Source organism: Barbatula barbatula (assembly GCF_947034865.1).
Source record: "Barbatula barbatula genome assembly, chromosome: 14".
NCBI lineage: Eukaryota > Metazoa > Chordata > Actinopteri > Cypriniformes > Nemacheilidae > Barbatula > Barbatula barbatula.
Genome location: NC_136777.1, coordinates 19,766,837 through 19,793,253, shown reverse-complemented (window position 1 = coordinate 19,793,253; position 26,417 = coordinate 19,766,837). Strand labels below are relative to the sequence as shown.

The following is a 26,417-nucleotide window of genomic DNA, read 5'->3' as shown; positions in this document are numbered from 1 at the left end:
CTGTCCTCAATCTCTCTCACACGTCATCTTGCTGAAAAGGAAGTAGAAAAGTAATATGTTATTCAAGCACAAAGGAGTGCAAGTAATCACAATCTCTTCTGATCATACCTTAGATTCACATACCTGCATAAATCTCAAGATTCACGCCGATATAACAATGTTTAGATATTCTCTCAGTAATAGATAACCATGAACTATTTGTATAATATATATATAAGCAGTTTTCTGAAAAAAAAGGGTAATGGCAGTCAGCCAGTCATGACGGTCAGCTGGTGCTTCGCTGATACTGAGACCCATTCAAAACACGTTTTCTTCATATTTCTTTAGACAGACAGATCTGTTTCTTTGGCGTTTGCTCTTATGACTGCCAGTGTCTCCTGGGTCCTAAAGTACACCTGAACTCACGACACACGCAGACAGAGGATTTTCTGATTTGTGTTGCGTTTAAATTAATGTCTGATTTACTTACTTCAGGTTGTGTTCAACCTGAACAAGAGAAACTTTTACCTAATGACCCCACTGTGCCAGAATAAATTTTGTTGTTATAAACATCAAATAGATAACATCAATGAGTGCTTTTAGCAAGTCACATCAATACAAAACTTGGAATCAGTACTTTTTTGGATATTTCCAGCACATTGTAAAAAAATCTAGATAATACTGTTCATAATTTTGTTCACTATAAGCGTGATGTGAAATTTTCCTACCGTTACATCTCTACCAAAATTGGGATGTTGACTCTTAATTTTGTAAATATATTATAGGCTCAAAACCGTTCAAAAAGACTGGATTATGCAAAGGAATACTTGTAAATTACAGAGGAAAAACAAGGAATAGCAAACATTGAAAAATGTAGCTAATTCCCCTCACTATTATAGTGCAAACAATAGTAAACAGCCACAGCATATATAAAGTTAGTCAAGTATGCCGCAAATATGGGTGTCACGAGAAATCAAGTCCCACCATAAAATCGCTTCCCCTTTAGGTAGATCTTTAAATGTCTGATCAAAAACAGTAAGCATAAGAAATATTTGATTACTAACATACAAAACATACCAAATAAAGATCGATACCGATTATAGCTGTTGATACCGATTATAGCTGTTGATACTAATACTGAACTGAAGATCCAACTGGTAATGTTTTTTACATTTTATATATACAAAGCACAAAGTCATTGCATTGTCCTGTTCTCTTTTGATTGACAGGTTATATCGGCCCTAATTATTGTTGGTTGCCGATAGTGTGAAAAAATGCCTGATTATTGGCCGATATATTGGTGCATCTCTAATTAAAAGGCATGTCAGGATATGTCAATCCTGATACCTGATAATCAGCTGTTTTTAAACTATTGGCTGACTGACGATAGTGTGAAAATTGCTTTCATCGGCCAATATATCGGTGTTCATATAATTAAATGGTAAAACTACCATGTACAAATTTTGTCAAAATGTTAACCAGGCGCTAAACAGTACCCATTATAATGGTCCGCTTCGCGCCACAACTCCCTTAGCTGTTAGAAAATGCACTGTAACCCACTGCTTGGGGCTTATTGCTTCATTTTTTAAGCAAATGGAAACACTCTGGGTGCATATTCAGTGTGTAGGTCAGTTATCTGAGTCAAGCCCTTTATTCTGCAGAGTGACACCCACCACCAGCCCGTCAAACGGAAAAAACACTGATGCGCTTTCTAAGTTGACCGTTAGAGTTTTGAATATTTAACAGGTGTGAGAGCTCATTCAAAATGTATCACCTTCAGCCACCCTTCAAGCTGACTGGTATAAATGAGGGCACGGTGTGCTTGAACCTAGGCTCAGACTGACCCAAGTCCTTAATATTTGTTAAGTCTTTTAGGGTGCAAAGCACTTTTCTTGGAATGTGGAAATTGGACAACAGATGTTGTTCGATGTAGATACTTGGCCCACTGCCTCCAGCATGCCTAGTGACTGTCAAAGGAGGTGAATCAATCATATCTATACCATCAGAATATTCCACCGTGATCTCCTCCACCTGTTCTTTTCTACTCACCAGCCACGTTCAATCTGCGCCCCATAGTTTGTGAGCTTTTTCCTGAATCTAGAATCCACCACGATTGCTAACACACAACTCTAAAAAGTCAATAAACACCTAAGCCAACTGGCTGGAATCTTTAGGCACCTCCAGATTCCAACAGAATTGGATTTCAGGGAATCTGATCCAATTCCAAAAGTGTTCCTGGTGCATCTCAATTTGCCAGCAAAAACGAAGGAGTGCAAATCTTTGGTGAGTTTAGTTGGCTCATTGTCAAACTGCATAAAGAAGTCTTCATACTACATGCCAAAAGAAATGAAAAAAGGGATTTTGCTCCATTCAAATAAAACGTGCATCAGATAGCTTTGTTTTCTATTGCTGTGCTTTAAAATTATAAACCTTAGTCCTGCGCTTGATATTCCTGTGGAAACACACTTTGTTTAAATTAAACAATGTCTTTGCTATTCAAACCTATCCTGAAGCTTCTACGTATTAGGGATGAATCACAAATATTCGATTAGTTGCTAGCGTAATTAGCGTCTGACCGAAGTTGTATCTCCTTATTGGTGCTGCTAGATCTTAGTGCTGCATTTGACACCATTGACCACAGCACGCTCCTACATAGACTCGAAAATGATGTCGGTATTAAGGGAATAGCTTTGAAATGGCTTAGATCTTATTTATCTGACCGTTTTCAATATGTTGCAATAAACAATGAGGTGTCACGCAAATCGCAAGTCCAGTACGGTGTACCACAGGGCTCAGACTTAGGGCCTATGCTCTTCGCATTATACATGTTACCTCTAGGAGATATAATAAAGCGAAACCGAGTTAGCTTTCACTGCAATGGTGATGATACGCAACTTTATACATCCTCGAAGCCTCATGAAACACAGCAATTCCATTGAATAGTGGAATGCATAGTCGATATAAAAAAGTGGATGAGTAACAATTTCTTACTACTGAACTCAGACAAAACTGAAGTGTTACTTATTGGACCGAAAACCGCCCTACATAACAACCAAGAATACTGCGTAACTACTGATGGATGTTCCATAAAATCCTCATCTTCAGCAAAGAATCTTTGCGTTTTATTTGAAAGTACTCTGTCATTTCAGAAACAAGTCGCCAACACCTGTAAAATATTGTTTTTCCATCTTAAAAATATATTGAAACTATGTCATATGCTGTCACATTCAGATGCAGAGAAGCTAATTCATGCCTTTATGACATCAAGACTAGATTACTGTAATGCACTATTAGGTGGTTGTCCTGCAGGCCGATTACAAAAACTCCAACTGGTCTAAAACGCGGCAGCTCGATTTCTTACACGTACAAAAATGTATGAGCATATTAGCCCGGTTCTGTCGACCTTGCACTGGTTACCTATAAAGCATCGCATTAACTTTAAAATCTTGCTTATAACCCTGCATGGTTTAGCTCCTTACTACTTGAGTGAACTTCTCTCAAATTACAGTCCCTCACATGCACTTCGCTCTCAGGCGTCCGGTCAGTTGATAATACCTAGAATTTCAAAATCAAGTGCAGGCGGCAGACCCTTTTTCTATCTAGCGCATAAACTTTGGAACAGTCTTCCCTGCACTGTCCGTTTAAATCTAGACTAAAGACGCATCTTTTTAATCTTGCATACACAACATCATAATATATATATTCCGAAGGTTTAGGATATCGTATCTCTATCGCGATGTCAGGCTATGCGATTACATGACGGCAAAATGTTGCGATTATATTAAGGAAACAAGTGCATTCGTGGACGTGACAAGACATACATTCTAAGGGGAAAATGCCCATTTTATATGCGGGGAAAAAAACGAGTCATCTTCTGTGGCGGTGGCGCGTGTGCTTGGTCACGTGACTTGCGGGGCTTGCGCAGTGTGGAAATGGGAGAAATTGATGCAGAACAGACCGACACTGAACTAGTGCCCAGAAAAAGTGCTACCTCTGTTACTTGGTGATATTTTGGTTTCAGGATATCAGACACTGAGCAGAGGTACTGTGCAGAATTAGCAAAACCAAAGTTGTAAATAAAGTACTAAATACAGGGGCAATTCTAGGTTTTCAATGTTAGGGGGGCTCAGTCTCCAGTGAGAATATTTATAAATAAATAATACTGTACATAGCCACTCTCTTAGCACCACATACTGTTTACATTACTAAAATAAATACTTCAGAAAGAATATACAGATTAAAGACAAGTTATTTAAATTAATATCACAATACAGGGGCGATTCTAGGTTTTCAATGTTAGGGGGGCTCAGTCTCCAGTGAGAATATATATAAATAAATAATACTGTACATAGCCACTCTCTTAGCACCACATACTGTTTACATTACTAAAATAAATACTTCAGAAAGAATATACAGATTAAAGACAAGTTATTTAAATTAATATCACATTAATCTATCGATCTGCAACATTTATAATTCAAAGTGACAACAACTGTCACATATCCAGATAATAAATGTCACTATCAACTGCTGAAAGAAATAACTTGATATGATATTGATATGTTTTCCCTGCCATTCATTCTGATTAGCAGCTGTCACTTCTGTGCATGACTGCGTGTTCATGTATTACATCCACAATATATTTTAAATTAATAATAAAAATGTTCGTCTTCGGAACTCAGAACAATAAATAACACAGCAGCCGCACCAGGCTGAACTACAGTTACTCTATCTGCTCGTCGTCCTTCCGGGGCTCTCGACACTACCATCAGCTCTCAATAACTAGGTGCAGAAAAATAAAACAGCACATCATGATGAATGACACATATCTGTGCGCAACTACAAAAAAAGCATGATGATGTTAAGTATGCCGTCATTGGTGTGAAATGATTTTATTTTGCTAGAGGTAACGTAAACAACTAGTTAACAGTGTGACGAGGGGTGAACGCAGACAAAACGTCTACAGTGGATGAGAAAGGGTCTTGTATTGCTCCCGTATCATATTACGTAAGCTGCATTTATAACAAATAATGGCAAAGATGCAGATGTCACCTTGTACTCTGCTTATGACGTTCAATCCACTCTGTGCTGCTATGAACTGAAGAACTAAATAACGTAGACTGCCGCTGTTTTCATAATAAGAGTTTAAAAGGGGACTATAAAGTGATCTCGAATACTTGTACAGACTTGTACGTACAATATTTTAAGGGGCTAAGCTAGAACTTTAGGGGGGCTTTAGCTCCCAAAAAAAGGGCCTAGCAACGCCACTGACTAAATAGAATGTTTCAAGGATTCAACCAGTTGGTTGAGTAACAACCATTTAAAGTAACAACAAAGATTATAGAGGTTTAAGTTTTACAGAGTGAACCACACATTTATATCCAGTTTATTTTTCAAAAGAGTTCATACAAGTATATGTTACAATCTGCTTAAATGTCTGTTTGTCGGGATAATTTTATTTTTTTGTTGTTTCCCTCTGAGGTTTTCTTTCTCCTCCAATGGAGTTTTGGGTTCCTCGCCACCGTTTGCATACTGTTTTGCACTGTTTGTCTGGCCGGGGGGGCTGCCAGAATTGTATAGTTTTATTTAATTAACACTGCATATAGGAATTTATAGTCTGTCTGATATTTGACCCGTGTTTTGACTTGCATAACCTTATGTTTTGCTTATAGTCAATGTTTTCTTGTACAGCTTCTTTGTAACAATTTAATTGTCAAAAGCGCTATATAAACAAAGCTGACTTGACTTGATTTAATTCGAACATTGATTAGTGTGTACGATAGTTGTCGAAAAAACAACAAAAACAATTCCCAGTGTTTTCTTTGTTGATGCAGTGGTGATGCGTTTACCAGAGGGTGGCTCTGCTAAGAACGCACCTAAAAGCTGTCAACAGACAACTGAAGATGTCTCAAGCTCGCTAACATTACGTCAACATGTCAGCGGCAATCTGCTAGTTTCATGATCAGATCAACTAAGTTTAATGCTAGACGGGCAGAGCAAAAAACGACACTCAACACTAAGATGATCGCTAAAGATGATATGCTTCAGATCCGCTGATACTGTAAGTGTCATCATTCCAGCTGTTCGTAATACGTTTCCAATAGAAATTAAAAACCCATGACCTTGGTGTTGCAAGACCTATATTCTTCCTGGTGAACTACAGGTTACTCAACTGTCTTTTGGTAGTCTTCATGTAATTTCGTATTTCCTATTGTACTACGCTAGTCGCTAGATATTTTTAATGCAGAGAAATAAACATTTCTGACTGTTTGTCCATGAGAGTTGTTCACCTTTGTCCGTTTCATCTCAAGTTTCTTTAAAACTGTAGCAACATGCATATGAAACAGAGCTCTAGTAAGACATCCAGTGTCTGAGCTGTTATTCTATCATTGAGTTTAACATTCTGCTCAGAGCTGTAATGATTTAAGAGACCCAAACTAAAACAATATTGCTCTATATCACTGTGTAGCTAGTAAACTCTTTCAGCCTGTCACTGCCTGTTCTAATTCAAACGACAGACAATATGTTGTCCAACAGCCATTTTAATTGTCAAAACAAGACAGATAAGTCAATAAAAATGTCTATAAAATAGTTTGTGCGTCTAACGGCTTTGAAGAAATCCTCTGGGTTGTTTTTAATGTAACATCTATGGATTGCACCTTATCTCAGTACTATAAATCTAGTTAATAGTCTTTAAAGTTGTTATGAGACGTAATGGGCAAATAAAAACCCAGTTAAATCTTTATGATCTTGATTATTCATCGTAGTGGTTAAGCTAGCGTAAGGCAATGGGTGTGTCTCAATCAGCTCCCTAGCTCCCAAAGTTGTGAATCTGTATATCATGTACTAGGGTTCTGGCACTGGTAAAGACCCTGGCTCTCTTAAAGGCAGAATTATATTATATATTATATTATAGAAAGCGACTTTATTGCATGATACTATACATTTGTATTTGATTATGTGCAATCCATGGGATCGAACCCATGACCTTGGTGTTGCTAGCGCCATGCTCTAACCACTAAAAAACAGCCTACTCTATATATTTAATTTAATATACATTATATATTTTAAATTAAATTTCAGAATGTAAAAATAGCAATTGCCTGATAGCACACATCTAGGAGATAGGGTTGGGCGAGATCTTCTTTATACAGTTAAAAGTTAAAAAGTAAGGCTTGTCTGATCTGTACAGTGTGAGGTTTAATGCCCATTAGCTTTGTTCATATGCATTTACGCGATTTGCACCACGTAGCACAGAGCAGCGAGCGCCACAAGACGAAAGTGAAACATTTGTTGGAATTGGCGATGGCATCGTCTGGGTTCATGATTTAGTGAAAGTCTACGATTTAACTGTCCATACGCATTTGAACCAACTTCATTTCATTGAAGGATTTTCATTTCTTTTGATAGCTAAATTCTTATTTAAACCTCATGCTGAACTGGTATATAGTGTAACATAGGGATGATATCTAGGGCCATATGATTTCCGCGATGCATTTGTAATCTGCTTGTTTTGCGTGTTTATGAGTAAAAGACTGATATGGTTGCACCGCGTTTCACAACAAGGAAGCTTCCGTCAAACAGTCGTTTGCGACAACCCGCCAAAATAAAACTCCTTTATTTGAGACCAAGTTATAAAATTTATTTTTAATAATTCGGCCACGGAGTATATTTACTTACTCTAATAAAATTTAAGTAAATGTCCAATAAGATTATTAAAAATAATACATATAATTAAAAAATATGACTTGCTTGGAAAATAGTAATTACATTTATATAGACCTAAAACGAGAAAAGAAGAAAGAAATACGGTCTACCAGCCAAATAACCATAGTTATGTAAAGTAAATATGTTGAATTACATTATGATGTGCTCCTATGCAAGTGCCGTAAATGGTATGCTAAGGAACACACACGCGTTTTGCTATGTGGCATTTTCTGTTTGCTCAGCAGGATTTGTAAACTGCAGATCTAAAGCTCAGCTGTAATAAAGAAACTTAAAATGTTTAACATATTTTCACATCATGTCTTTTTGCATCGAATTATAGACCGTAGAATCGATAACAGCATTGATAAGTACCGATATCTAAAAAAATCTTAACAATTTCCCTACTGTAAAAAGTAAATTCTGAATGGCACAAAACCATGATTACACAAAACAGCATTTGGGAGGATAAGCTAACAAGACAGTTCACATGAACATTTCCAAGAGTACACTAACATAGCCCTCATCCACTAAGAAAAGAGCGAGATCACGAAGTTACACAATCTGTTTACCTTTAACAGCCTTTCGAAAGCCTAACCTACAGACAAGAATAAAACATGTAACAAGAAAAGAAAATGTCCACAGAGGGTTAGAGCTTGATCCTTCATTATTAACAAGCACCTGAGCTGAGCAGCATTGAGATCTACTGGCCCATGTTCACTTTTGTTCTGACCTGAAATGAATAATTTAACACACAGACAGCAATGGTTCATATATCTGAGCTACTAAAAAGTTTTTTTTTTATTTTGCAGGATCCTGAGGAAGGTAACTAGAATAACTAGAAGTTCAGATTCAGTTTTCTCTCTCACTCATTTATGGTTTCAGGACATGAAGCAGTGGTATAATCACACTAGATATAAAAGGTATAAAATCCCTTTATATGGTTATAATCTTTTTCTAATGCCATATACATGCATGTGAACCTTTACACATAAACAATGGACTGTTATTTGGTACCAAGTTATATTTCCCACCACAAACGCAAAATTAAAGTCTGGATTTACTGACATTATAAGTATTTAGTCACAATTTAGTAGCATAAAAACATTACAAGTATCTTTTAACGTTAAAAGAGCACTGTTCCATTAATTATTTCCAGGTTTAAGTGGGAATAATCGAATTTACGAGATTGCATGAAGGCATTAAAGGTATCAACTTCAGACCCGTTTATATTTTACTCTCTGAACATTAACATACACAGGGCCCTACACTGCGACCATCTCCCTTTGTTCACACTCGTAATGGTGGATTCAAAGATGTACGCGGCAGTCGCGATTGTCGGAGCGCAAATGGTGCTCATGCATCCAAAATCCTGCAACTTCAACGGGCAAGGCTATTTGCGGCAGGCGCAGCTGCGAACGGCAGCCACAACGGCTTAAAGGTACTCACCACATACCGTGTGAATGACCCATAAGTTAGGGTTAGTTTGTTTTTCTCTTTTTCAACATTAAAAAACCTATATACAGGATATAATATTGATGCGTTATGAATATTTCGTAAAGTTTTTTTCTAACATGAAAATCCGTTTCATAATAACTTTTGTAAGTCCTTTATTGGATGATTCTCCCGGAAAAGCATGTGGCACGCCCAGGCATCAACCATGGAGAGCGGGAGAAGGAGCATGTTCACAAGTTACTTTCACTTGTGTGCAGGAGAGAGAGAGAGAGAGAGAGAGAGAGAGCACTATGTTCTTGAAGTTCAGTTGTGTTGTTTATTCGCTGCATTTGGGTGATGAATGTTACATAAATGGTGAATATAACGCTGGATTTGGAGATCGTTTGAAACTGATAGATGGAGTGGCGGTTCCAGGGCTAAAAGATGCCGGACATGAACCGCAGGCGGTAAGTGAAACTGATGTCTGTGTTTTCTTGGCAATGTGTGCACACGTGCTTTAGTTCCGCCTCCCCTCTCCCCACACGCTTCACATGTTTTCGGAAATAATCGTACACCTGTATCTGTCTGTGATCAAACTAAAGACTCTACGGATACTTGAAGGGTGCGATACTATTCTGTAAATTCTCAAGATTAACATGATATGCAGAAACTGCCTAAGTTAGGGCCACTTTCAATAAACAAATATTAGAATTTTATGAGCTCAGATATACAAATATGAAATTATAGAAAAATGCCCATCCCTATGCTATACAGTGCTAAATTAACGTTTCCTTAAAAAAAAAGTGCTCTTAAAAAAGTAAGTTACCGTAGAGCCCTGGCCTGCATACAGCTTATTGTCCAATAAAGCTGTTGTCATTTACATATTTTCTGTTTCTATTGTAAGTTCTGTTTTATCACCAAAACACATCGTCTTATAAAATCACCACACTTTAAAGAGTGGCATCCAGGGCATAAGCTCCACTGGCATGTTGAAGGCCAGATCAGATTCAAGTCACTGATGTTTGCATACAGGACTATCACTGGATCTGCGCCGCATACTTTCACACCCTACTACACTCCTACACCCCATCAAGAACCCTGCGTTCAGCAAACGAGCAGCACCTTGTCAGCACCCTTCCTTCTCAGAAGGGCACTAAATCCCTTTCCCGCTCATTCTCCTTTACTACTCCTTCCTGTTGGAAAATTCTTCCCAATGCGGTCCGGTCAACCACATCTCTCACAAACTTCAAAAAACGACTTAAAACACACCTCTTCGGCGAATACTTGACAGACATTCAACTCAATAAAATTTTATTTATATAGCGCTTTTCACAATTTGCTTTGTTGCAAAGCAGCTTTACAGGGGAAAAACGAAAAAAAAGGGTAAAACACAGAACATGAATAGTTTAACTTGTTATAGCCCTCGAAAATAATTTCTAATGTCAGCATCTCCTGGTGGTTTATTTAGCATAGTTTGCATTAAGTGAATGCTTGGCTGAAAAGATGCGTCTTTAATCTAGATTTAAATTGAGCGAGTGTGTATGATCCTCCAATAGTATCAGGAAGGCAATTCCAGAGTTTAGGTGCTACGTATGAGAAAGCTCGACCCCTTTGGTGGATTTAGTTATTCTAGGTGTTATCAAAAGTCCTGCGTTTTGAGATCTTATAAAGCCTTAAAGTGTCACGCTCTCTAAGTGATTAAAAGAACTTTAAAGTCAATACGATACTTAATGGGTAGCCAGTGAAGGGTTGATAAAATTGGGGTTATGTGATCGTATTTTCTGGACCTGGTTAGAACTCTGGCAGCTGCATTCTGAACTAACTGGAGTTTGTTTATTGATGATGCAGGACAACCACTAAGTAGCGCATTACAGTAGTCAAGTCTTGAGGTCATAAATGCATGAATAAGCTTCTCCGCGTCAGCAACACATAGAATATTATGTAACTTGGCAACATTTCTTAGGTGGAAAAAGGCTGTTTTTGTGACATTTGAGATGTGATTTCGAAATGCCTAGATCTTTTACTGTATTTGTTGGAGTAACAGAACATCCTTCAACTTGCAATTTATAATCAGAAATTTTCGGTTTGCGTGTCTTTGGTCCGATAAGTAATATTTCTGTTAGAATTTATTAGAATTTAAAAGGAAATTACAGGTCATCCAATGTTTTATATCTTCAATGCACTCTGCCAATTTGGATAGCTGGGAGGAATCATCTGGTCTTGATGAGATATATAGCGGAGTATCATCTGCATAGCAATGGAAGCTAATTCCATGTTTTTTAATAATGTTTCCGAGGGGCAGCATGTATATGGAGAACAGCACGGGTCCCAGAACCGATCCCTGAGGTAATCCATAATTTACTTGCGTTAGATTTGATGATTCCCCATTTAAATGGACAAATTGATGTCTGTCTGACAAGTAAGATCTGAACCATTGTAGTGCCTGTCCCTCAATACAGGTATAATTGTGTAAGCAATCTAGAAGTATGTTATGGTCTACAGTATCGAACAAAGCACTAAGGTCAAGCAGGACCATGAGTGAGATGTTATATGAGACATATGAAGAAAAAAACAAAAAACCTACACTAACCCTCTTCTCTCAACAGGTAGTGGTCTAGCTTTTGTTGAAACTAGTAACATTGTATTAGCACCTATTGTACTATTGCTCTCTGTATGACATATCGCTTATTGCTCCCCGAACTCTTTGTAAGTCGCTTTGGATAAAAGCGTCTGCCAAATGACAATGTAAATAAGCATTAGCCATTAGGTTGTATGCTTTCCATTTAACATCTTTGGCTTCTCCCTGAAGTCTACCGCTCACTAACAGACGTGTTTCTTGCACCAGGAAAGCGAAATTTCGCACAAGCCTAGAAATACTGATGTCACTTTCCAACTGAATGAACAGTTTATCCAAAAAGACACAAGGTTTGTCGTTATACGCGTCTTCTAAACAAAAGCCGCTAAAGGGGTCGGAAAAGTCACTAAATCTAGTGAAAGAGTTGCAAACTTTCTTAAATATGTCAAGTGCAACACTTTAGACAAATTTCAAACTGCGTTTTTGTTCCTTTGAAGGGCACTTCACGAATGGAAAATTAGTTTCAGATACAGAGACATTGTTTTTCATTGCTCAATTGTGCAAGTGTATTTTAAACAGCCACATGATGACATACAATCGTGCTGTGCTGCTCACCCTAAATTTCATCATAACGGCTTCTAAGGTAAATTAACCAATTATAATTGAGGACTGGAAGTGTCTGTTTTATTTATTTGAAACATTTACCCTCCAGTTATTATTTACATTCCAATTTAATTTCAATGTTCAAATATTCTTTTAAAATGTCTTTGTTCTGTAAACGGGTGTTTTGAAATATTATATTATCGTTACTTAATCAGTGGCATAAAATATTATTAATAATATAAAATGACAATAATCAATAATTTCTGATGCAATTAAATCACCAAACAAAAAGCTGCTGTCGCGACAGGCCTAGAAAAGTGTGTCAATATAGTAATGGAAGGGAGGATTCTGGGTGTGGTGGCCAGGCAAGGCAAAATAAATGTAGCAGAAACACTGAAGTTCACACTCTTTATTACTTGAGAGATTTGTTTGTTGTATTTGCGCAAGTGACGTGAAAAAAACGTTGCACGACCGGGGAGTAGGTATCAATGAGCTCTTTTGGCAAAATTTTGAGTCTTTGCATTTCACTACATTTTGAATGATAAAACAGTTTGATACACTCATTTTTTATTTAAATTGAAACGGATAAGTATTTCAACATTTTCTGCAGGTCAAATGTTAGTGAAACATGTACCTAGTTAAATAGTGATGAACTACACACCATGTACAAACTATATACAGCAACTAAAACTTCATTTGTTGTTATCCAAAGCATTGAATTCTTAGATTTTAAATGTGGCTTTTTAAAAGTGACCAAAATTGCTATGTATGATTTCTTCTGTAAATCACTTTGTAAACACTCCTTTGTTTAACACCTCTTATTTGCAAGCCCAGCCATAATACCCTAAGAACAGACAAGAACAAAGATATGGCCACCTAACAGAAGTTTCGTTACAACAGAGCTGGAGATAAAGTAGGATTTTCATTTCCTAGGAAACCAATAGACTTCTGAATAACTGACAGCCGGCACAGACAGGTAGAGGTGGCCCCGACATTCAAGACTAAAGACGTACGCACAGAGAGTTACAAAAACACAGCATGGCATTGCCCCTCACCTCAAGTGTGCATGTTGCATTCTCCAGAGTCATCGCCCCAAGTGTGTCCCTCCAGTCGCCAAGGAAACTCAATCTCTCACGTCTCTTGTCCTCTTTCTCCCGCTACTCCGCCCCCAACGATCAATGACCTGAAACAAAAGCAGGTGATGGAAAAACACGGCAGTCATTGGCGGCAGCGCAACTCCCTGCCAATCACACGGGCTAGGGATTAAGTGTCATAAGACGCGACCAGGCCCGTGGGACAGCGGGAGCGTGTCTCAAATGAACGTCCGCTTGACTGCTTTGCATTCACAGAGGCTGATTCACCGACCCCTCCTGCTCCCCCGGGGCCGAGACGGAGATGGTGCCATAAAGCGGTTAGATGCTAATGAATGTGTGTTTTATCAGGGGAAAGTGGCTTGATTAATGGATGTGAGGGACAGGTCTGCAGAAAGCTGGATATTCCCCTGACAATGCAATCCAGACATAAACCACCTGCCACCAGCCAAGATTCAATGACGTTTTTGGGGAAAACAGCAAGAACAACTGAGAGAGATCTTAAATATATGTATTGGGACAAACAGCACGTCTCCGCCAGGATGTTTTTGTCTGAGCAGATTTGCTATATAGATTACCTGTGATGTATTTTGGCAGTTTGTAACAGGCAAACTGCCATCAACACTCCATCATTGTGTTCAATGCAAGTCTGATCTTCTTGTTTGACATGAACAATTTATTTCGGGCCTTTTTAAAAGGTACAGGTCTTTAAAACGTCACATACTATGTATGTACTAAGGCTGACATAATTTGACTACTTCACAATTAACATAGCTAGAAGAATTCACAAACTCTATTGAAATAAATAAATAACAAATATGAGTTTATTTGCAAAGCACATAACTGTTTTTAAATATGTTCTAAGTGTTATTATTGTCTTTTTATTGTGTTATTTAGCTGTATTTTTAATTATTATTAAAATGTGGTTTCAAACTGAGTGAGCTTGGTTTTTCAGTCTTGGTCTGAAAATGAGTTAAATGAGCGAACAGTTTCACTGACTGAGCCTTTAGTATCACTTCTAGAGTGTAAGCCAATTAAAAAAACTTTAATGTCATTCTTTTTGTCAATGCCGGTATATTGAGACACCAATTGAGTATATGTATGCAGCTCTTTTCTTTATATTGTAACTTTCCTCATGGAAAGCATTGGTCATCAAATTGTCAGACTTTGAAGATCAACATTCAAGTCATATGGACTACTTTTACTACTATTAATGTTTTCCAAGCCAGTTTTTAACTATTAAACACATTAAACTATGTACATATTGGAAAAAGCTGTACAAACCTTCTTCTACATCACATAAAGGTGTAATGATAAACAACTCCTTTATAACAAAAATAAGTTTCAAAGAGGAATGAGCTGTCAAGACAAGCTGGAATCGAACTCATGTGAACTCTTATGTATAAAGGCCCGCAAGGCAACAGCTCAAAAGTTACATAAAGAAGTTTTAAAGGTTTAAACCTTTTACATTTGCATAAAATTACAATAACAACGCTGAAAGCAAACTAATCCGTTTACTCTTTTAAGAGCTGAAAAGCTGCCTGAACACAACCAAGTAAATACTGCAAGAGCAATAAAAAGCAGAGGAAACCAATTACATGCCTGCTTTAGCAAAGCAAGACCACCGGTCTGTATTCTCATATACCCCATTCACACAGACCGCTGATCCCAGAAAATTGCCAAAAAATTTCCAGAGTGCCTTCTGTGTGAATGCAAACGCATCCCTGATTTATCCAAAAAGTGATTCAGGAAAGAGGACCTAGTAACATTAACGGGATCAGTCCCGGAAAACAACCTGTGTGAACATAAGGCAAAAACAATGCCGTAAAAGCTGTGTAGTGATGACACACATCTAAAATAAATCGTAAATAATTTGGCTATGAATAAAAAGGAAATAAAAATGTAATTTTTTTTCGGTAGTAAATCAAAAACAAAAAAATGGCCTACTATTTGTCTTTAGCTAAATCATAGATGAATGTTATTGATCCAAATCACCAAATATAAGGTCAGATGCAAGAATAGCGTTGTCTGCTTCTAAACGCAGTTTAAACTTGAAATTACTTTTATCTAAACTATTAACACGAAAATACACAGCGCTTCAATAAACTTGATCGTTTACCAACCTTAAAACAGCGCTGTGTGCACCTTACATGCTCGTGCTCGTGCTGCGGAGAAGCCTGTGTGTTTCTGTGCGGAGACTAGCCAGATTTCCATACAAAGTTGTGAATTTGGAATATTGCATAAAACCTTTGCAAATAAGCACCATTGCCATCCAACTAATAAACTGCCACTAAATATCAGTAAGAAAAGTCACTGACTGTAATAATTTTCATATACGAAACACAATAAATGCATGCAGTGCTTTTGAGGATGCCTGCTGTTTGGGAAACACAGTCGTGACAGTTCTAAGAGGCAATTGCAGAAATACTTGCGACTTTGCTCAGGCATTTATGAATGACCATAACAACCTTTCTGATGTTGTGTAAAAAGATCAGTACTCTGGTTTAATCAGGATACGGCGTCTCATAGTGCAGTTACGTGACTTTTTGGAGCTATTTATTCTGCAAATGCATTTCCATCTCTCATTAACCCTTTTTAAGTAAATGAAAAAGCACCTCAAGCAAGCAAAATTTTTATTTCAATTTTTAATTTTTAATTCAAAATCTGGCGTTTCCATCACTCGTTTCTGATGCGAAACTTCAAAATGCAAGACCGAAATGTTTATTTATGGTTTTTATTGCATTATGTGCAATATGCTTTAGGCCCTATTAACAGGTTTTTTATTCGATCGGCGTTATCTTATTCCAAAATGGTTACAAAATCTAAATGCTACAAAATCTTCTCAAACTTTGCATAAAAAATACGATAAACTTATTTTTAAACTCACATTTTTATACATCATATAACTGAAAAATTATTATATGGTGCCTTTCGTATTGCAGTTAGGCTATGTTGCAAAAATACTGGCTCATTTAAACTTCACAGCATTCGGTTATATTTTTTCCTTCAGGTTGTGTAAATTTGCACCAAACAAGCATGAACAATTTGCTTTTATTTGGTTTCATTTGCCATTTTATATTTAGTTTATATTTAGCTTAATCTCGTTGGGTTATAGCCTACCTTGCGTTCTTGTGCCTCATTCCTCTTCGTTGTTCTGCATTAACCAATAAAAAATATAAATACAAAAGTTTGTTTTAAACTGACGTCTTTGTCATTTGCAAAAGGGAACAATATATGCTACAGAATAACAAAAAAAAGAAAGATCATTTAGGCCTGTTTGGCACAAAATAAAGGAAGGCTTACGCTTTTAAGCTACCAAAAAACATATCAAGGAAATATCGTTCGCCGTGATCAACCCTACTTTCAAGAATCAAAGCCTTTAAAGAATCCAAAAATGTTACTATACTTTTCCTAAAAACCAGATGCACATACTGGGCAGGCCTGCAGATCGGCAAATGGTGTTAGGATGCTCCTGGTGTATGGAGGCCACAAGTGACAAAGCAAACTGCAGCATTTTTTTTGCAGCCATTTAGTGTGAGCCTCCCAAAGTGACAAGCAATAGACAAAAGGCAAAACAAAAACTTTTAAAAAATCTTTTTCAAAATAAAAACGTTGCACGACCACTAGGTCAATGAGATCTGACAAGCGGTACATCAGACTACCCTACACTGCGTCCTGGGGCCATTTATAGGTTTGACTGTTCCCTCCCCGGAACGGACCATCTTTTCAAAAATGAAATATACTTACCTAAGTATATTTCATTACTTTACCTCTCAGATTTACATATATATTATATAAATGCATATACACATTTATGACTAATAAACATACGTTTGCATTAGGTTATTCTACAAAATCACAGAAGAATGTGACTTGTTCACAGGTATGAACCATGGAACATTCGATGACTTCACACACCCACCTGTAACATGGCTGTACTGTTCAGAAACCGAATTTACCTCACGTTTAAATAGCTCAAAAGGATAACCATACAGGCTTTGCAACATGGGTCTTAAAACAGTTAAGTGTTGTCCTGTATTTATGGCAAATATAAAAAATCTTATAAACCAAATGTATGTGGTTTTGTGGTTATTTGTAACTCACAGAAAAGTTAACAAAAACATATCTCATAACAGAGTAGCATTGTAATTGCTAACATAGATGCAAGAGTAACATAACCCTGTAATGGTACTTAAATAAAGTATATAAAAGAACACTTCAACTAATATAAACGCATAATACATAGAACCGCTACACGGATCTGTGTAACTGTGATGTACGGTGCCGGCAAGCAGACAGTGATAACGTGCAGTCTATGTGTGTGCGGTATATCTATATGTGTGTGTATTCAGTCCCAACGCTGTCACAGGTTTACATCGTGACAAACGGTATCTAGCTTTTGACTGACTGCATGAAGCCTGAAACACTGCAATCAGATTAGGACGTAAAACTTGCCGTTACGCATTGAGGACCAGCGGGACATAACTACTGCAGCAGTATTAGCCAATGACACTGACAAACCAATAAAAATATCTTTTTTGATGAGGAGATCAAAATGAGTCAATAGTGGAGAGCTGCACAGTTGTGGATGGGCACTGAAAGCTCATGAATGTTTACTGAGGCATCAGATGAAGGGCGCATTAAATAAGGGAAGGTGGGTACGTGCATAAAGCGTGACGTCCAGAACATTTCAGGCACCAAAATCAGAACAAAATAATCAACCTCCATTATGACGCCTAGTATTCAATCCTTTCATCTGTCATCTCTACTTTCTCAGCCCCCGCCCTAAGCTCACCGTCTGAGAAATCTGAGTTTCCACCTCAGAAAAGCATTAAGCGACCCTTTGACGAATCAAAACAGCAATAACCGTATGATTTATCTGGTGACGTATTAGGTTGAATTGATCAAGGGGGAGACTTTAAGCTTGCAAGAAAAATATGAAAGGATCTTTATGTTCATCCCTACATTATGACTGCAGGGAAATAATGATGCATTTCAGGCTCGTTTCGACAAGCTGAAGCAGAACCAATAAACTCGAAGAACTGCAGGTATAGGCAAAACAGAAAACACCAGGATAATATGTCTCTAGTCATTTCAAACCTGTACAACTTTCTTTATTTTCACAGAACACAAAAGAAGATATTTTGTAGGATGTTGTTATCTGGCACCCATTTACTTGCATTGGTTTTGTGTCCATACAATAGAAGTGAATGGGACCCAATGCTGTTCGGTTACCAACATTCTTCAAAATATCTTCATTTGCGTTCTGCAGATGAAAGAAAGTCATAAAGGTTTGAAATGGGCAAGAGGGTGAACAAATGATGACAGAATTGTCTTCATCTTCCAATAGTAAGCATTGTCTACATAAAGAAAGCTTCCCACACAAAGGCTTAAATCCTTTGCACCACGTAATCCGATCAGATCCTCGGATGCTGGCAAACACAGCGCTGGTCACATGGGCTCAGGGTCGGAGCTGCAAAGGCTCTACAAACACACATGGAGCAGGGCGGGGGGTAAGCTGAGTCACAAGTATCTGTTGTGTGACAGATTGAGTTGAGTCCGTGGTCGGGTCTGGGAGCAGTCAGTGCAATTTGTAGCAGACGCTTGATCCTAAACTCACTCACATTGGCCTGTCCACTGACCATGTGGCAACAGGCAGCCAGCTCAAAATCTGCCAAACACGGAAGGTCTGATGAAAAACTGACTTGTATACATATACACAGTATATACGGTATATATCCCGTAAATTAAAATACAAATTTAAATGCGGTTCACAAAAGCTTTGATAAGAGTGTAAAGCATTTATTTTCAAAAACAGTTCCTTTGTATTTTTCATACTAATGAGTTCTCGACTCATAATCACATAAAATGAGTCGAACTCAAAAGTTGAACTGTTTAACAAACATTTTCAGTCTTAAAAATATCTTACACAACACTGATGTAGCTTTTGCAAGTTTTCCCATTCTAAGTGAGAGATAAAACATGTCAATTGTCTGCAAGTCAACCACTAAAGAAGTTTGTGTTATTAGGCCTCTTACGATTAAATACCTGCCATCTCAAAATGATGTAATAATCTATTCTCATTTGAGATGAACATGTGCCAAACAATCTCAGGCCATCACAGTGAACCACTCAGGGCAGCTATTGAGGAATGAGTGAAGATTACAGCCCCTAGTGGTTGGCGACACGCTAACACAAAAGTATTAAAATATATTAACATGCATAGTGAATACAAATCACTCTGGTGTGAAATACAAAGAGAAGATAAGCATGTTATATTTCATGAGAGATGACAATGCAGGGCTCCAGACTTTTTTCTAGGAGCATTTTTAGTAGCGCAAGCAAAAGAAAATTGGGGCACACTTTAAATCAGCCTGCAATGCAATTATTCAATTATTTCTCACAAAGTAACTGTATTACTGATACTGACATATAGGTAAGTTACTTGATGACAGCAGATTCGGTTCTGCTTATTTAAAAAGAGGCAAAGTCTAAGCTTTGTTATTGATTGGTGCTAAATAGAAAGACTGTAATGTGAATTAATTTGAACCAACAGATATTGTAGACTTTTTCATAATGTTCACATAACACATTCAAATATAACATCAAATAAAACTACAAGAGCATTCCACTGTCATTTGTTCTTGCTTTGAACGGATTTGAAATGATCCAGCACCGTCTCAAGTAAGCAACAGATAAATTAAGTTTCCTGAACGCGGTTAGTTTTGTTTTAAACGTCTCGCATATTAAATCCTTCATCCTCGTGCTCAAGATATCCGTCACAGCAAACAGCGACTGGTAGTAATGTGCTCATGTTGTGTGTTAGCTTGTCAGCGGGAAACATCAGTGACACGTGAGTGACTATCACACACAGCCTGCACTGGTGGCGGGTCGCCTTCTACTTGTCTTTCCACATGAAATAACAACTAGAAGAAATTCAAAATTTCCAGGTCTCAAATGAGTGAGTACTTGTATAATAATGCTCGCACTGTCACAAAATGCGACTATTTAGTCTCAGTCTAGAACCCTGCAATGTAAGTTTCCCATTCATTGACGAGACTATGGGGGACGGCCACAGTCTATTTTGTTCCGCCACAGTCTTAAAACGAGGCAAAACAAATTTCATATAACAACAAAAAACATTTTCTAACGATGAATTCTGCAGCACTGTTGTGCCATTGTTCACAGCTAAACAAAATGTGTCCCCTTCTCTGTTGCTTCAGCGCAATGTGCGCAGCACACACACACAAACAAGTACTGTACTTACAAGTGCACGCTCACTCGGTTGAAACGCAGACACGCAAACTTAAAGTTAAAATAACAATCTGCATATAGGGAAATTTGACAAACAACATTTCTTTCATTAAAAATCAGCAGCGCATCTACACAATGGATCTGTACCCCTCTCGTGCACCCATGACATTTATAATGATGATCTTTCTGCGCTATATCCTCAAATATGCTTATCTAGCGCCACAAGCACTTCGTTTAACCCTTTTTCACATCGCTTCGATCATGCATTGCTAGAACCCTGCACGGGCCTCAAATTTAAGCCATGTGTGAATGACACAGTTTAAACTGTTAAAATAGTTTTAAAAAATAGTACTTTTAAAGCCATCCTGTTCAAATTACACAATGGGATTTTGGATATTGGTAATGGTGACTAGTGTCCTATATAAAATTATTGCATAACAAATTTGTATTAAACCATAAAACAATTGAAAAGTAAACCGAAAACACAGAATACAGGGAAATAAAAATGATTTTATTAGGGGAAAAAGTGCAGTCTTTGTGTGCGCGCGCGTGCGTGCAAGCCACGTTTAAGGTCTGCGTCAGCTAATGAAACTGAATATGTCTAATTAAATGAGTAACAGTGTCTATTAATTTTGATCTTGCTCTTCACACACACACACCTGAATAATACAAAGCACTTTACCAGACCTCTCATGCCTTCTACCCTGCACAAATGTGCTTTAACTGTACCAAAAACAGCCCCACTTCACTACAGCAAACATGCTCAATGAGACACTTGTCCACAAACCAACACAAATAAGCCAGCAACACATGACATTATGAACCAAATGATGCATAAACAATAACCAGATACACAATACACACACATTAGAAAATTTACCCCAAAATAGGTCAGGTTCCTTATATTATTAATAAAATAAAATAAATATATATAAACCATTAAAGTAACAATTTATCAGGTGAATTTAGTTCATGTTATTTAGGATTCAAGTCTAAATGTAAGTCTGTCAGCTGGTCCTCCGCAGCAGGAGAACAGATGGAGAGTCGGGCAATAGGCACCCCATGTCTTTAGCCACACCTCTGCTCTCTCAGCTTCATTTCAAAGGCTGTTTGCTTCACACCTATGACACGTCGCTCCTATTTGACCCAGAGGGCCTGCAATTACGCAGCAGCAGAAGATCGTAAAGATAAAGCCAATAAGAAAGAAATCTCGTTCTCCTTTCATTCAGCTCCTAACTGAACCACTCTTGCATGAGCTGTCTCTATCCACGCTTTAGGAAGCAGAGACCGTCTCCATCAATGAGACGGATAGAGAACCAAAAGCCAGAAAGACACGCTGGGGTAAAGAGAAGACCAGGTACTGTGTGTGAAATGGACTCAATTTATTTGTACAGCACAGAACAGTAAGCTGTCTTGCCTATGGAAGACATTAAAGAAACTGCAGGCATATGCATCTTAAATCTAATATCCACGTCCATGTAGCCTCAAGTGACATTTCAAGTCGAGTGTTCACAGAAACACTGTTCAGTGAATGCCGGCATCAAATTCAGCTCCTTTACTCGTACCGACAATCATATGAAAGTCAGTCTGTTGTTATTTATTTTTTATTCCACGGAGAGCAGAGAAAGCCAAGCGACTCGGAAAGAATGTGCTAACCGCTAGTCCAGGGGTTGGCTGAGAAGAAGTCAAAAGTGTGAATAAAACCTTGATACTTCCTTGTATCAAGAAAAATTATTTTATAAAAACTGTATTGGCTTGAGTTTGCCCTTTGTAAACAAAGTACAGGGGGAGAATTGACAAAAAATTATATGTTTTTGCTATATACTACCTTATGCCTTTCCAAGATACTTAACCAAGATATACCATGTAATAATTAAATAAAAGCATCAGATGGCAATGCATCTGTTCTGTTAAAAAGAAACGCGCGAGTAATCCATCAAAAGACGCCACGCTCTGCCATTACAACATGAACAACATGGAGCCTAAATGTCAGAACTTGCTCTAATTAACATAACGCACCTGTAATTACCTTAGAGTGACTTGAAAGCTCTGCTGATATTTAATGACTTGCAAGGGTAAAAAACATCATAATATAATGCAACAACATAAAAAGAACAGAAGTAGGAGACATTTAAACAAAAAACTGCTGACATTCTGTACATTTACATTTATTCATTTGGCAGACGCTTTTATCCAAAGCGACTTACAAGTAGTTTTTTACAGTGGCGCATTACTGCAGAGCAATCAGGGGTAAGGTGCCTTGCTCAAGGGCACTTCAGTCATGACCTGCTGGCACTGAGATTTGAGTGAGGTAAGAGAAAAGATGGGATTTGAATTTTAATGCAACCCACTTCCTTTTCATGGTTATATCCTTAAACATTTTACATTTCTATGATTTGCAAAGGGGGTAGGGACACTTTTAACCCTGGCAAATTGCAGAGCAGTATAACATTAAAAATAGAAGAACGTTGAAATTGTGTCAGTCAGGTACGCGTTTCCCAGAAAATGACATCTCACTGGTTAACCACAATAGTACGATAAATCATTGGCGAAATTAACAATGTATTTACGACTGTTTACCGTAGTAACTTTGTCGAATAGCAATCATTTGAACCAAGTTGGTTCCGCAATCTAGTTGATGACGCCATACAGGTGGTGGTGGTGGAGTAATGACTTCTAGTCTACTATAAATATGTTCAGATCGAATTAGTGTCAAATACTTGCTGTAAATAGCATGCATTGCATTGAACAGCGACTCTTGTTATCTGTTGTTTTATGTCACGCTATTTCATTCATTCATAAGTTTCCTCTCATGTCACTCCTTGTACCCTTGTATTTTCTTAACTTATCTACAATCTACAATTCATTTTGTATATATTTCAAATGATGGATATAGAATCCATTGCATGTTGCTTGCTCAAAGACATGATGCATGTAAAGGCATGATTCATGCAAGTCTACATGTCATAATAAAAAGGAACTATGCTTTTAACCACAGCTATAGACCTGTAGTTCCAACCATGCAACTTTGCGATCCTGCTTGGGATTGATCGTTGAAACGATTGTTTCTGGAAACACTTGAATTGATGAACTATGCTGGAATGATGGAACTTGCAACCTTAGGCCACATTTACACGATGAAAAACGGTAAAGTTTTTCTTTTGCTGTTTTGAAAAGTTTCACGTACACAGGACACCGTTATTAAAACAATCCACGTTTACACAGATTGATGTATTTATTTCTCCTTCGTTGTGTTTGGATGTACACGCGCATACCACACCCCCACACCTAATACACATGCGCACAATGTCGTTTTCTCATTCTTGCGTACTTCGGGGTTTACACGGAAATGAGAACGCCGTGGTTTTCAAAAACTTGCACTTTGAAACCCGTTTTAAAAAGTTTGCGTTATCAGTCCCTTTGCGCTTTCACTTGAAAACGGTCTCCTGTAAACGGCCCCTTAGTTGGCAAACAATGCTTTTGGGAAACGTACCCTAGTACAGTAGCAATTCTTCTAGCAGTGGTTCTTAACCTTGTTGGAGGTACTGAACCCCAAAAGTTTCATATGCGCATTCACCGAACCCTTCTTAATTGGAAAAATAAAATATGATTTTTTTCAAATTCAAAACATAGGTATATATTTTACTGGTGCACAAAATGAACCGTGCATCAACATCACTGTGTTTTAAAGAACAAAACCATTAAAAAAATGTCCATCTCCATGCAGCTTAAGGAAGTGTTCTCTTAGTTTTGCCGGTGCTAGACTAGAATTGCTCAATTTGGCATTGCAAATCATGCAGTTAGGACGCGGACTCCCATCACGTTCCGTTATACACGTGAATCCATATTGTACATATTCGTCCGACCAAATTCTTTTTTTGCTCGACATAGTTAGTATGAAAGGATTAAAATATTAAGAAATAAATCACACGACATACCATCACGACAGTCACAAGTCGACTACTGGGCGCACCAAATTCCCTGCAGCACAGATAGGCCAAGCGATGTTACGTGATCACCTGCAGCCAATGATGGCCAATCGGGGTGTGTCATCACGAATCATATGAGTCGGGTGTGTGTCTTGACCTCCACCGAACCCCTGAGACTGACTCACCGAACCCAGGTTAAGAACCACTGTTCTATACTGTTTATACCGTGATTACCGATATATACATGGAAGGCAGTACAACATTACATTATTAACACATGAGAGAGCGGAAGAAATATGAAGTAATACCTACAGAGCACAATGTGTCTCAAACAAGCAAAGATGAGATTGATATTATAAGAAACTGCTATTAAGCAAAGCAACAACATGGTTGTTTGAAATACACAGTCAAGCCCTATCCTTCCACAGTTTTCAGCATAAATAACTACAACTGCAGAAAAAATAAAAGGAGTCATATGACATGGCTAAAACAAACATTATCGTTTGTTTTAGATGTAATGCGATGTGTATACACAATTTAAGGTTCAAAAACGCTGTATTTTCCACACACTGTGCATGTTTGTATCTCCTCTTTGGGGCCTCTCTGAAACACACAGATGTTTTCACAAAGCTCATCGCGCTGTAAAGCAAGGTGTGTCATGATTGGCCAGTTAACCAGTGCGTAGTGATTGGTCAAATACTGCAAGCGTGTGACGGAAATGTAATGCCTCTTACCATATTTGGAACATCAGTATTCAAAGCAATTGTACTGTCAGGTACACCCACCTTACTTGCGTTTACATTTGGGCGGTCTTAGTCAAGTCATACCATGAAACAACGTAGATTTGTGGGGGTGTGGTTACACGAGGCGTTTCGGTTTTAGATAGAACGTATAATTTTTGCCATTTTACGTGTCTAATACATGCATGGGCAACTAATAAAACACCAAAGACACAGAAAAATGTGTATTTGGGCCAAATGACCCCTATAAATGACCATTCCAAATTTTCATTTGAAATCAGCATTTGTAGATGTGTTGTGGCCATTCCAGTCCAGTGTCTGTTGAATATCAACAAAATCAAATCTCAGGAGTGATAAAGTCATCCAACAGCAATGTGAAAGACAAAGCACAAGACACATGAAAACTATTCAAATCGCTGCTGAATTATAAATCCAGTCAACAGTTTGAAGAACAGAATAGAAGCTCACCCAGGATTATTTTAAAAATATCCCCAAAAAAGTCTGAAACCGAGCTTGTGTCCCTTAAAGCACAAAACCGGGTACAATCTATACAAAACTACTCACGAATATACAACACAGAGACTTTGGAGTTTAAAGTGAGAATAAACTAACTGCATTGCCTTACAAGAGCAACAGAATGATACACTGAAGCTGATTGTGTACAGAGCAGGGACACACCGAGCCCAAAGACAGATGGAGACTCCAGTGCAAGTGTGAAGTCACGTCTCTTATATTAGCCTGCCAGTGAATGAACTTACTGTACACACGCAAACAAAACCACGTGCCTCCACCCGAATTATGTGTGCTTTTACATAAGCACCCCATCTTTTCTCTTACCTCACCCTAAATTCAGACTATAAGCTCAAATTCGTTGATTCATGGTTTTATGATGAATGACATTTATGCATTTTTTACAGTGAGCAACACTGGAGGGTATGACTGCAAAATAAAATCCATGTGTGGGCTTGCTATGATGATCTGCCATCATTGACAATGGATTTACACCGAGACTTAAATGCCCGTTTTGATTTTTGTGGATTTTATAATTAAGCGTTGGAAATGTCAGTATATAGAAATGTGGCAGCAAAACATTGAAGCACAAAATAAA

At 37.8% G+C, this 26,417-nt stretch overlaps 1 protein-coding gene across 7 annotated transcripts in view; it reads right to left on the bottom strand.

Moving 5' to 3' along the window:
• tjap1 (tight junction associated protein 1 (peripheral)) overlaps positions 1 to 26,417 on the bottom strand; it is a gene marked incomplete at its 5' end in the record, with an annotated part of 75,440 nt that overhangs the window by 36,712 nt on the left and 12,311 nt on the right. For 4 of the 7 annotated variants that reach the window (XM_079473868.1, XM_079473865.1, XM_079473867.1 and 1 more), the window contains one exon: positions 13,351 to 13,478. The exons of the other annotated variants lie outside the window; for them this stretch is intronic. The remainder of the gene's footprint in view (positions 1 to 13,350; positions 13,479 to 26,417) is intronic. 7 annotated transcript variants of the gene reach the window in all.